This window comes from Scardinius erythrophthalmus (genome assembly GCF_964197995.2).
Source record: "Scardinius erythrophthalmus genome assembly, chromosome: 11".
Taxonomy (NCBI): Eukaryota; Metazoa; Chordata; class Actinopteri; order Cypriniformes; family Leuciscidae; genus Scardinius; species Scardinius erythrophthalmus.
The window spans coordinates 25,671,363-25,683,759 of record NC_138231.1 but is presented as its reverse complement, the minus strand read 5'-3'; positions in this window follow the sequence as shown (position 1 = coordinate 25,683,759).

Here is a 12,397-nt window from a genome sequence, read left to right as displayed (position 1 = left end):
AAAGCCCAAGATCGAGGACTCTTTGGCCAGAAATATGTTCAGGAGGTCAAAAGGGGACCTCTGAATAGCTGATTTATCATCAAAAGAATTCTATAACTTTATATAGTTTGAAAACTTTTGAGGACACTTTGACCACAAATAAGTTCAAAAGGTCATATATGGACATCTATATGGCTTATGAAGCATCAGACGGAGTCTATATGTATAGAAAGCCCAAGATCGAGGACTCTTTGGCCAGAAATATGTTCAGGAGGTCAAAAGGGGACCTCTGAATAGCTGATTTATCATCAAAAGAATTCTATAACTTTATATAGTTTGGAAACTTTTGAGGACACTTTGACCACAAATAAGTTCAAAAGGACCGATATGGACATCTATATGGCTTATGAAGCATCAGAAGGAGTCTATGGGTATGTATAGAAAGCCCAAGGTCGAGGACTCTTTGGCCAGAAATATGTTCAGGAGGTCAAAAGAGGACCTCTGAAAAGCTGATTTATCATCAAAAGAATTCTATAACTTTATATAGTTTGAAAAATTTTGAGGACCCTTTGACCACAAATAAGTTCAAAAGGTCAGATATGGACATCTATATGGCTTATGAAGCATCAGAAAGAGTCTATGAGTATATATAGAAAGCCCATTATCGAGGACTCTTTGGCCAGAAATATGTTCAGGAGGTCAAAAGGGGCCCCATGAAATACTGTTTTATCATCAAAAGGAGTCTATAACTTGATATAGCTTGAACATTTTTGAGGACACTTTGACCACAAATAAGTTCAAAAGGTAAGATATGGACATCTATATGGCTTATGAAGCATCAGAAGAAGTATGTATAGAAAGCCCAAGTTTCGAATACTCCTTGGCCAGAAAAAATTCATTATGTCAAATATGGTATTTTGTCAGGAGGATATAACATCTGAAGATATCAGTCTGAATGTATTGTATTAATCTTTTAGGACTCTTTGGCGAGAAATATGTTCAGGAGGTCAAATGACCTCTGAATAGCTGATTTATCATCAAAAGAATTCTATAACCTTATATAGTTTGAAAAATTTTGAGGACACTTTGACCACAAATAAGTTCAAAAGGTCAGATATGGACATCTATATGGCTTATGAAGCATCAGAAGGAGTCTATGGGTATGTATAGAAAGCCCAAGATCGAGGACTCTTTGGCCAGAAATATGTTCAGGAGGTCAAAAGGGGACCTCTGAATAGCTGATTTATCATCAAAAGAATTCTATAACCTTATATAGTTTGAAAACTTTTGAGGACACTTTGACCACAAATAAGTTCAAAAGGACAGATATGGACATCTATATGGCTTATGAAGCATCAGAAGGAGTCTATGGGTATGTATAGAAAGCCCAAGATCGAGGACTCTTTGGCCAGAAATATGTTCAGGAGGTCAAAAGGGGACCTCTGAATAGCTGATTTATCATCAAAAGAATTCTATAACTTTATATAGTTTGAAAACTTTTGAGGACACTTTGACCACAAATAAGTTCAAAAGGTCATATATGGACATCTATATGGCTTATGAAGCATCAGACGGAGTCTATATGTATAGAAAGCCCAAGATCGAGGACTCTTTGGCCAGAAATATGTTCAGGAGGTCAAAAGGGGACCTCTGAATAGCTGATTTATCATCAAAAGAATTCTATAACTTTATATAGTTTGAAAACTTTTGAGGACACTTTGACCACAAATAAGTTCAAAAGGACCGATATGGACATCTATATGGCTTATGAAGCATCAGAAGGAGTCTATGGGTATGTATAGAAAGCCCAAGGTCGAGGACTATTTGGCCAGAAATATGTTCAGGAGGTCAAAAGAGGACCTCTGAAAAGCTGATTTATCATCAAAAGAATTCTATAACTTTATATAGTTTGAAAAATTTTGAGGACACTTTGACCACAAATGAGTTCAAAAGGTCAGAGATGGACATCTATATGGCTTATGATGCATCAGAAGGAGTCTATGAGTATGTATAGAAAGCCCAAGATCAAGGACTCTTTGGCCAGAAATATGTTCAGGAGGTCAAAACCTCTGAATAGCTGATTTATCATAAAAAGGATTCTATAACTTTATATAGTTTGAGAAATTTTGAGGACACTTTGACCACAAATAAGTTCAAAAGGTCAGATATGGACATCTATATGGCTTATGAAGCATCAGAAGGAATCTATGAGTATGTATAGAAAGCCCAAGATCGAGGACTCTTTGGCCAGAAATATGTTCAGGAGGTCAAAAGGGGACCTCTGAATAGCTGATATATCATCAAAAGAATTCTATAACTTTATATAGTTTGCAAACTTTTGAGGACACTTTGACCACAAATAAGTTCAAAAGGACAGATATGGACATCTATATGGCTTATGAAGCATCAGAAGGAGTCTATGGGTATGTATAGAAAGCCCAAGATCGAGGACTCTTTGGCCAGAAATATGTTCAGGAGGTCAAAAGGGGACCTCTGAATAGCTGATTTATCATCAAAAGAATTCTATAACTTTATATAGTTTGAAAACTTTTGAGGACACTTTGACCACATATAAGTTCAAAAGGTCATATATGGACATCTATATGGCTTATGAAGCATCAGACGGAGTCTATATGTATAGAAAGCCCAAGATCGAGGACTCTTTGGCCAGAAATATGTTCAGGAGGTCAAAAGGGGACCTCTGAATAGCTGATTTATCATCAAAAGAATTCTATAACTTTATATAGTTTGAAAACTTTTGAGGACACTTTGACCACAAATGAGTTCAAAAGGTCAGAGATGGACATCTATATGGCTTATGAAGCATCAGAAGGAGTCTATGGGTATGTATAGAAAGCCCAAGGTCGAGGACTCTTTGGCCAGAAATATGTTCAGGAGGTCAAAAGAGGACCTCTGAAAAGCTGATTTATCATCAAAAGAATTCTATAACTTTATATAGTTTGAAAAATTTTGAGGACACTTTGACCACAAATGAGTTCAAAAGGTCAGATATGGACATCTATATGGCTTATGAAGCATCAGAAGGAATCTATGAGTATGTATAGAAAGCCCAAGATCGAGGACTCTTTGGCCAGAAATATGTTCAGGAGGTCAAAACCTCTGAATAGCTGATTTATCATTAAAAGGATTCTAGAACTTTATATAATTTGAAAAATTTTGAGGACACTTTGATCACAAATAAGTTCAAAAGGTCAGATATGGACATCTATATGGCTTATGAAGCATCAGAAGGAGTCTATGAGTATGTATCGAAAGTCCAAGGTCGAGGACTCTTTGGCCAGAAATATGTTCAGGAGGTCAAAAGAGGACCTCTGAATAGCTGATTTATCATCATAAGAATTCCATAACTTTATATAGTTTGAAAAATTTTGAGGACCCTTTGACCAGAAATAAGTTCAAAAGGTCAGATATGGACATCTATATAGATTTTGAAGCATCAGAGGGAGTCTATGAGTATATATAGAAAGCCCAAGATCGAGGACTCTTTTGTGAGAAATATGTTCAGGAGGTCAAAAGGGGACCTCTGAATAGCTGATTTATCATCAAAAGAATTCTATAACCTTATATAGTTTGAAAAATTTTGAGGACACATTGACCACAAATAAGTTCAAAAGGTCAGATATGGACATCTATATGGCTTATGAAGCATCAGAAGGAGTCTATGGGTATGTATAGAAAGCCCAAGATCGAGGACTCTTTGGCCAGAAATATGTTCAGGAGGTCAAAAGGGGACCTCTGAATAGCTGATATATCATCAATAGAATTCTATAACTTTATATAGTTTGAAAACTTTTGAGGACACTTTGACCATAAATAAGTTCAAAAGGACAGATATGGACATCTTTATGGCTTATGAAGCATCAGAAGGAGTCTATGGGTATGTATAGAAAGCCCAAGATCGAGGACTCTTTGGCCAGAAATATGTTCAGGAGGTCAAAAGGGGACCTCTGAATAGCTGATATATCATCAAAAGAATTCCATAACTTTATATAGTTTGAAAAATTTTGACGACCCTTTGACCAGAAATAAGTTCAAAAGGTCAGATATGGACATCTATATAGATTTTGAAGCATCAGAGGGAGTCTATGAGTATATATAGAAAGCCCAAGATCGAGGACACTTTTGTGAGAAATATGTTCAGGAGGTCAAAAGGGGACCTCTGAATAGCTGATTTGTCATGAAAAGAATTCTATAACTTTATACAGTTTGAAAAATTTGGAGGACCCTTTGACCACAAATAAGTTCAAAAGGTCAGATATGGACATCTATATGGCTTATGAAGCATCAGAAGGAGTCTATGAGTATATATAGAAAGCCCATTATCGAGGACTCTTTGGCCAGAAATATGTTCAGGAGGTCAAAACCTCTGAAATACTGTTTTATCATCAAAAGGAGTCTAGAACTGGATATAGCTTGAACATTTTTGGGGACACTTTGACCACAAATAAGTTCAAAAGGTAAGATATGGACATCTATATGGCTTATGAAGCATCAGAAGAAGTATGTATAGAAAGCCCAAGTTTCGAATACTCCTTGGCCAGAAAAAAATTCAGTATGTCAAATATGGTCTTTTGTCAGGAGGATATAACATCTGAAGATATCAGTCTGAATGTATTGTATTAATCTTTTAGGACTCTTTGGCGAGAAATATGTTCAGGAGGTCAAATGACCTCTGAATAGCTGATTTATCATCAAAAGAATTCTATAACCTTATATAGTTGGAAAAATTTTGAGGACACTTTGACCAAAAATAAGTTCAAAAGGTCAGATATGGACATCTATATGGCTTATTAAGCATCAGAAGGAGTCTATGGGTATGTATAGAAAGCCCAAGATCGAGGACTCTTTGGCCAGAAATATGTTCAGGAGGTCAAAAGGGGACCTCTGAATAGCTGATTTATCATCAAAAGAATTCTATAACTTTATATAGTTTGAAAACTTTTGAGGACACTTTGACCACAAATAAGTTCAAAAGGACAGATATGGACATCTTTATGGCTTATGAAGCATCAGAAGGAGTCTATGGGTATGTATAGAAAGCCCAAGATCGAGGACTCTTTGGCCAGAAATATGTTCAGGAGGTCAAAAGGGGACCTCTGAATAGCTGATTTATCATCAAAAGAATTCTATAACTTTATATAGTTTGAAAACTTTTGAGGACACTTTGACCAAAAATAAGTTCAAAAGGTCAGATATGGACATCTATATGGCTTATGAAGCATCAGAAGGAGTCTATGGGTATGTATAGAAAGCCCAAGATCGAGGACTCTTTGGCCAGAAATATGTTCAGGAGGTCAAAAGGGGACCTCTGAATAGCTGATATATCATCAAAAGAATTCTATAACTTTATATAGTTTGCAAACTTTTGAGGACACTTTGACCACAAATAAGTTCAAAAGGACAGATATGGACATCTTTATGGCTTATGAAGCATCAGAAGGAGTCTATGGGTATGTATAGAAAGCCCAAGATCGAGGACTCTTTGGCCAGAAATATGTTCAGGAGGTCAAAAGGGGACCTCTGAATAGCTGATTTATCATAAAAAGAATTCTATAACTTTATATAGTTTGAAAACTTTTGAGGACACTTTGACCACAAATAAGTTCAAAAGGTCAGATATGGACATCTATATGGCTTATGATGCATCAGAAGGAGTCTATGAGTATGTATAGAAAGCCCAAGATCGAGGACTCTTTGGTGAGAAATATGTTCAGGAGGTCAAAACCTCTGAATAGCTGATTTATCATCAAAAGGATTCTAGAATTTTATATAGTTTGAAAAATTTTGAGGACACTTTGACCAGAAATAAGTTCAAAAGGTCAGATATGGACATCTATATAGATTTTGAAGCATCAGAGGGAGTCTATGAGTATATATAGAAAGCCCAAGATCGAGGACTCTTTGGTGAGAAATATGTTCAGGAGGTCAAAAGGGGACCTCTGAATAGCTGATTTATCATCAAAAGAATTCTATAACTTTATATAGTTTGAAAAATTTTGAGGACACTTTGACCACAAATGAGTTAAAAAGGTCAGAGATGGACATCTATATGGCTTATAATGCATCAGAAGGAGTCTATGAGTATGTATAGAAAGCCCAAGATCGAGGACTTTTTGGCCAGAAATATGTTCAGGAGGTCAAAAGGGGCCCCATGAAATACTGATTTATCATCAAAAGGATTCTATAACTTTATATAGTTTGAAAAATTTTGAGGACACTTTGACCACAAATAAGTTCAAAAGGTCAGATATAGACATCTATTTGGTTTATGAAGTTTCAAAAGTATTCTATGAGTATTTATAGAAAGCCCAAGATCGACTCTTTGGCCAGAAATATTTTCAGCAGGTCAATTATGGACTTCTGTAAGACTGATTTAACATCAGAGGGAGTCGATACGTTTATAATAGTAAAAAACATTTTGAGGATTCTTTGGCCAAAAATATGTTCAATTGGTCTTATATGGTCAACAGTCTGGCTGATATAACATCATGAAAAGTCTGTATAGTTTGAGAAATATGTAGAGTAAGGTAAATGTTCAAGGTCTCTGGCCAGAAATATGTTCAGAAGGTCAAATATGGACTTCTGTATGGCTGATTTAACATAAAAAGGAGTCTATATTCGTTTATGGTAGACAACATCATTTTGAGAACTCTTTTGTCAATGATTTATTATCAGAAGGAGACTATAACTTTATATAGTTTGAAAAATTTTGAGGACACTTTGACTAGAAATAAGTTTAAAAGGTAAGCCATAAGCCATATAGATATCCATATAGATATCCATGGCTTATGAAGCATCAGGAGTCAATGATGTATGTATAGAAATCGAGGACTCTTTGGCCAGAAATATGTTACTTTGGTCAAATATGGACTTCTGTATTGGCTGATCAGGAGTCGAAGAAGAGTATGTATAGAAAGTTAACATCAGTTGACTGAATGTATAAGTAGATTAATTAATGTGCAGTAAAGGAAAATCATTGCACTGGGTTTTGCTTTACAATGGACACAATTAACTCATTCCGTTGGACAACGATAGAATGCACGGTAGAATACCGGAACATATAGATAATGCACTTTTCGCATTGCATTGCACACCAGAACTAACTCCTTCCCATGTTCATTAAAGAGATAACATTTATGTTTGTTGCATTGCATTGCACAAACGATCTAACGTTGTCCACTGAACAATAACATATAGGCTATGCACTTCTTGGATTGCATTGCATTGCACACTACAACTAATTCATTCCCATGTTCATTAAAGAGATAACATATGTTGTTGCATTGCACAAACGATCTATCGTTGTGCATCATTGAAGAAAAACATATGCACTTCTATCCCTGCATTGCACACCAAAACTAACTCCTTCCCATGTTCATTAAAGAGATAACATCTGTTGTTGCATTGCATTGCACAAACGATCTAACGTTGTGCAATGAAGAGTAATATAGGCCATGCACTTTTGGCATTGCATTGCATTGCACACCAGATCAAACTCCTTCCCATGTTCAATAAAGAGATAACATATGTTATGCAACATTGCATTGCTTTGCACAAACGATGTGCACTGAAGAATAACATTTATGCACTTTTTGCATTGCATTGCACAGCAGAACTAACCTCTTCCCATGTTCATAAAGAGATAACATTTTGCATTGCATTGCACAAAACGATCGTTTGTCTCAACGATCAATGTTGTGCATTGAAGAATAACATACAGGCTAAATATGCATGCATTGTATTGCATTGCACACCCGAACTAACTCCTTCACATATTCATTAAAGAGATAACATATGTTATGCAACATTGCATTGCTTTGCACAAACGATGTGCACTGAAGAATAACATTTATGCACTTTTTGCATTGCATTGCACAGCAGAACCAACCTCTTCCCATGTTCATAAAGAGATAACATTTTGCATTGCATTGCACAAAACGATCGTTTGTCTCAACGATCAATGTTGTGCATTGAAGAATAACATATAGGCTAAATGCATGCATTGTATTGCATTGCACACCAGAACTAACTCCTTCCCATGTTCATTAAAGAGATAACACATGTTGCATTGCATTGCAGAAACGATCTAACGTTGTGCATTGAAGAATAACATTTATGTACTTATTGCATTGCATTGCACACTGAAACTAACTCCTTCCCATGTTCAGTAAAGAGATAACATGTTGCATTGCATTGAATTGCATTGCATTGCAGAAACGATCTAACGTTGTGCACTGAAGAATAACATTTAGGGTATGCACTTTTGGCATTGCATTGCACACCAGATCTTACTCCTTCAAATGTTCATTGAAGAGATAACATTTTGCATTGCATTGCGCAAACGATCTAACGTTGTGCATTGAAGAGAAACATAGACCATGCACTTTTTACATTGCATTGAATTGCACACCAGAACTAACTCTTTCCCATGTTCACTAAAGAGATAACATGTTGCATTGCGTTGCATTGCACAACCAGAACTAACTCCTTCAAATTTTAGAAAAGTTAGTTATGGTGTGCAATGCAATGCAATGCAATGCAAAAAGGGAATAGCCAATGTTACTCTTCAATGCAAAACGTTAGATCGTTTGTGCATAACATATGTTATCTCTTTAATGAACATGGGCAGGAGTTCGGGTGTGCAATGCAATACAATACATGCATATAGCCTATATGTTATTCTTCAATGCACAACGTTATGCAATGCACAATGCAATTCAAAATGTTATCTCTTTAATAAGCATTTGAAGGTGTTAGTTCTGGTGTGCAATGCGATGCAATGCAAAAAGTGCATAAATGTTATTCAGTGCACAGCGTTAAATCGTTAGTGCAAAGCAAGAGATGGTCCTCAATGCAGAGCATAAAATCCAGGGGGAGGAGTTGGATAAAATCCAACTCCTCCCACCTTACATATACCTAAACCTACCCGTCTCCACCCCCTGATCCCTAAACCCACCCCTAAACCTACCCATCTCCACCCCTAAACCTACCAATCTCCACCCCTTATATAAGATCCGACTCCTCCCCTCGGATCTTGTGTACTGCATTGAGGTGCTACTGCAAAGCAATGCAATGTTTGCATAACATATGTTATCTTTTTAATGAACATGGGAAGGAGTTAGTTCGGCTGTACATGCAACACAATCCATGCATTTAGCTATGTCAACTATGTCATTCTTCAATGCACAACGTTAGATCGTTTGTGCAATGCAATGCAACATGTTATCTCTTTAATAAACATTTGAAGGAGTTAGTTCTTGTGTGCAATGCAATGCAAAGCAATGCAAAAAATGCATGGCCTATGTTACTCTTCAATGCACAACGTTAGATCGTTTGTGCAATGCAATGCAAAATGTTATCTCTTTAATAAACATGGGAAGTAGTTAGTTCTGGAGTGCAATGCAATGCAATGCAAAAAGTGCATAGCCTATATGTTATTCTTCAGTGCACAGCGTTAGATCGTTTGTGCAATGCAATGCAACATGTTATCCCTTTAATGAACATGGGAAGGAGCTAGTTCTGGTGTGCAATGCAATGCAAAGCAAAAAGTGAATAGCCTATGTTACTCTTCAATGCACAAACAATGAAATGTTGCATAACATATGTTATCTCTTTAATGAACATGGGACGGAGTTAGTTCGGGTGTGCAATGCAATACAATGCATGCATTTAGCCTATATGTTATTCTTCAATGCACAACGTTAGATCGTGCAAAATGTTATCTCTTTAATAAACATTTGAAGGAGTTAGTTCTGGTGTGCAATGCAATGCAATGCAAAAGGGGAATAGCCAATGTTACTCTTCAATGCAAAACGTTAGATCGTTTGTGCATAACATATGTTATCTCTTTAATGAACATGGGCAGGAGTTCGGGTGTGCAATGCAATACAATACATGCATATAGCCTATATGTTATTCTTCAATGCACAACGTTATGCAATGCACAATGCAATTCAAAATGTTATCTCTTTAATAAGCATTTGAAGGTGTTAGTTCTGGTGTGCAATGCGATGCAATGCAAAAAGTGCATAAATGTTATTCAGTGCACAGCGTTAAATCGTTTGTGCAAAGCAATGCAATGTTTGCATAACATATGTTATCTCTTTAATGAACATGGGACGGAGTTAGTTCGGGTGTGCAATGCAATACAATGCATGCATTTAGCCTATATGTTATTCTTCAATGCAAAACGTTAGATCGTGCAAAATGTTATCTCTTTAATAAACATTTGAAGGAGTTAGTTCTGGTGTGCAATGCAATGCAATGCAATGCAAAAAGGGAATAGCCAATGTTACTCTTCAATGCAAAACGTTAGATCGTTTGTGCATAACATATGTTATCTCTTTAATGAACATGGGCAGGAGTTCGGGTGTGCAATGCAATACAATACATGCATATAGCCTATATGTTATTCTTCAATGCACAACGTTATGCAATGCACAATGCAATTCAAAATGTTATCTCTTTAATAAGCATTTGAAGGTGTTAGTTCTGGTGTGCAATGCGATGCAATGCAAAAAGTGCATAAATGTTATTCAGTGCACAGCGTTAAATCGTTTGTGCAAAGCAATGCAATGTTTGCATAACATATGTTATCTTTTTAATGAACATGGGAAGGAGTTAGTTCGGCTGTACATGCAACACAATCCATGCATTTAGCTATGTCAACTATGTCATTCTTCAATGCACAACGTTAGATCGTTTGTGCAATGCAACGCAACATGTTATCTCTTTAATAAACATTTGAAGGAGTTAGTTCTTGTGTGCAATGCAATGCAAAGCAATGCAAAAAATGCATGGCCTATGTTACTCTTCAATGCACAGCGTTTGATCGTTTGTGCAATGCAATGCAAAATGTTATCTCTTTAATAAACATGGGAAGTAGTTAGTTCTGGAGTGCAATGCAATGCAATGCAAAAAGTGCATAGCCTATATGTTATTCTTCAGTGCACAGCGTTAGATCGTTTGTGCAATGCAATGCAACATGTTATCCCTTTAATGAACATGGGAAGGAGCTAGTTCTGGTGTGCAATGCAATGCAAAGCAAAAAGTGAATAGCCTATGTTACTCTTCAATGCACAAACAATGAAATGTTGCATAACATATGTTATCTCTTTAATGAACATGGGACGGAGTTAGTTCGGGTGTGCAATGCAATACAATGCATGCATTTAGCCTATATGTTATTCTTCAATGCACAACGTTAGATCGTGCAAAATGTTATCTATTTAATAAACATTTGAAGGAGTTAGTTCTGGTGTGCAATGCAATGCAAAAATGCATAAATGTTATTCTTTAGTGCACAGTGTTCGGTCGTTTGTGCAAAGCAATATACTGTTGCATAACATAGGTTATCGTTTGTGCAATGCAATACAACATCATTGCACCTTATTTCTTTAAAGAAAATGGGATTGATTTAGTTCTGGTGTGCAATGAAATGCAAGAATTGCATAACCTATATTATTCTTCAATGCACAACGTTAGATCGTTTGTGCAATGCAAAATGTTATCTCTTTAATAAACATTTGAAGGAGTTAGTTCTGGTGTGCAATGCAATACAATGCAAAAAGTGCATAAATATTCTTCAGTGCACAACGTCAGATCGTTTCTGCAAAACAATGAAATGTTGCATAACATATGTTATCTCTTTTATGAACATGGGAAGGAGTTAGTTCGGGTGTGCAATGCAATGCAATGCATGCATTTAGTCTATGTGTTATTCTTCAATGCACAAAGTTAGATCGTTTATGCAATGCAATGCAAAAAGTTATCTCTTTAATAAATATTTGAAGGAATTAGTTCTGGTGTGCATTGCAATGCAATGCAACATGGCGTATATGTTATTCTTCAATGCACAGCGTTAGATCGTTTGTGCAGTACAATGCAATGCAACATGTTATCCCTTTAATGAACATTGGAAGGAGTTAGTTCTAGTGTGGAATGCATAAAGTGCATAGCCTGTATGTTATTCTTCAATGCACACCGTGAGATCGTTTGTGCAATGCAATGCAACAACACTTGTTATCTCTTTAATGAACATGGGAATGAATTAGATCTACTGTGCAATGCAATGCAATCCAAGAAGAGCCTATATGTTATTGTTCAGTGGACAACGTTAAATCCTTTGTGCAATGCATAAATGTTATATCTTTAAAGGTGCATTAAGCAACTTTTCATGTTAAAAATACCCGTTTTCTAACCCATACATGCTTAAACAATTGCCTGATGGGCTGAATGAGCCCTTCTCTGATCACTGAGATTGTCTCTATAATCCTGTAAAGTAAAATAAATAAGAGGGATTTGGGCCGGAATTTTAGACTGGGCGTGACGTCATGCGCGTTCACGGCACGCTCACATAGCTATGCCTGGCAGGTTTGTGTATTCGCCGGCATTCTCC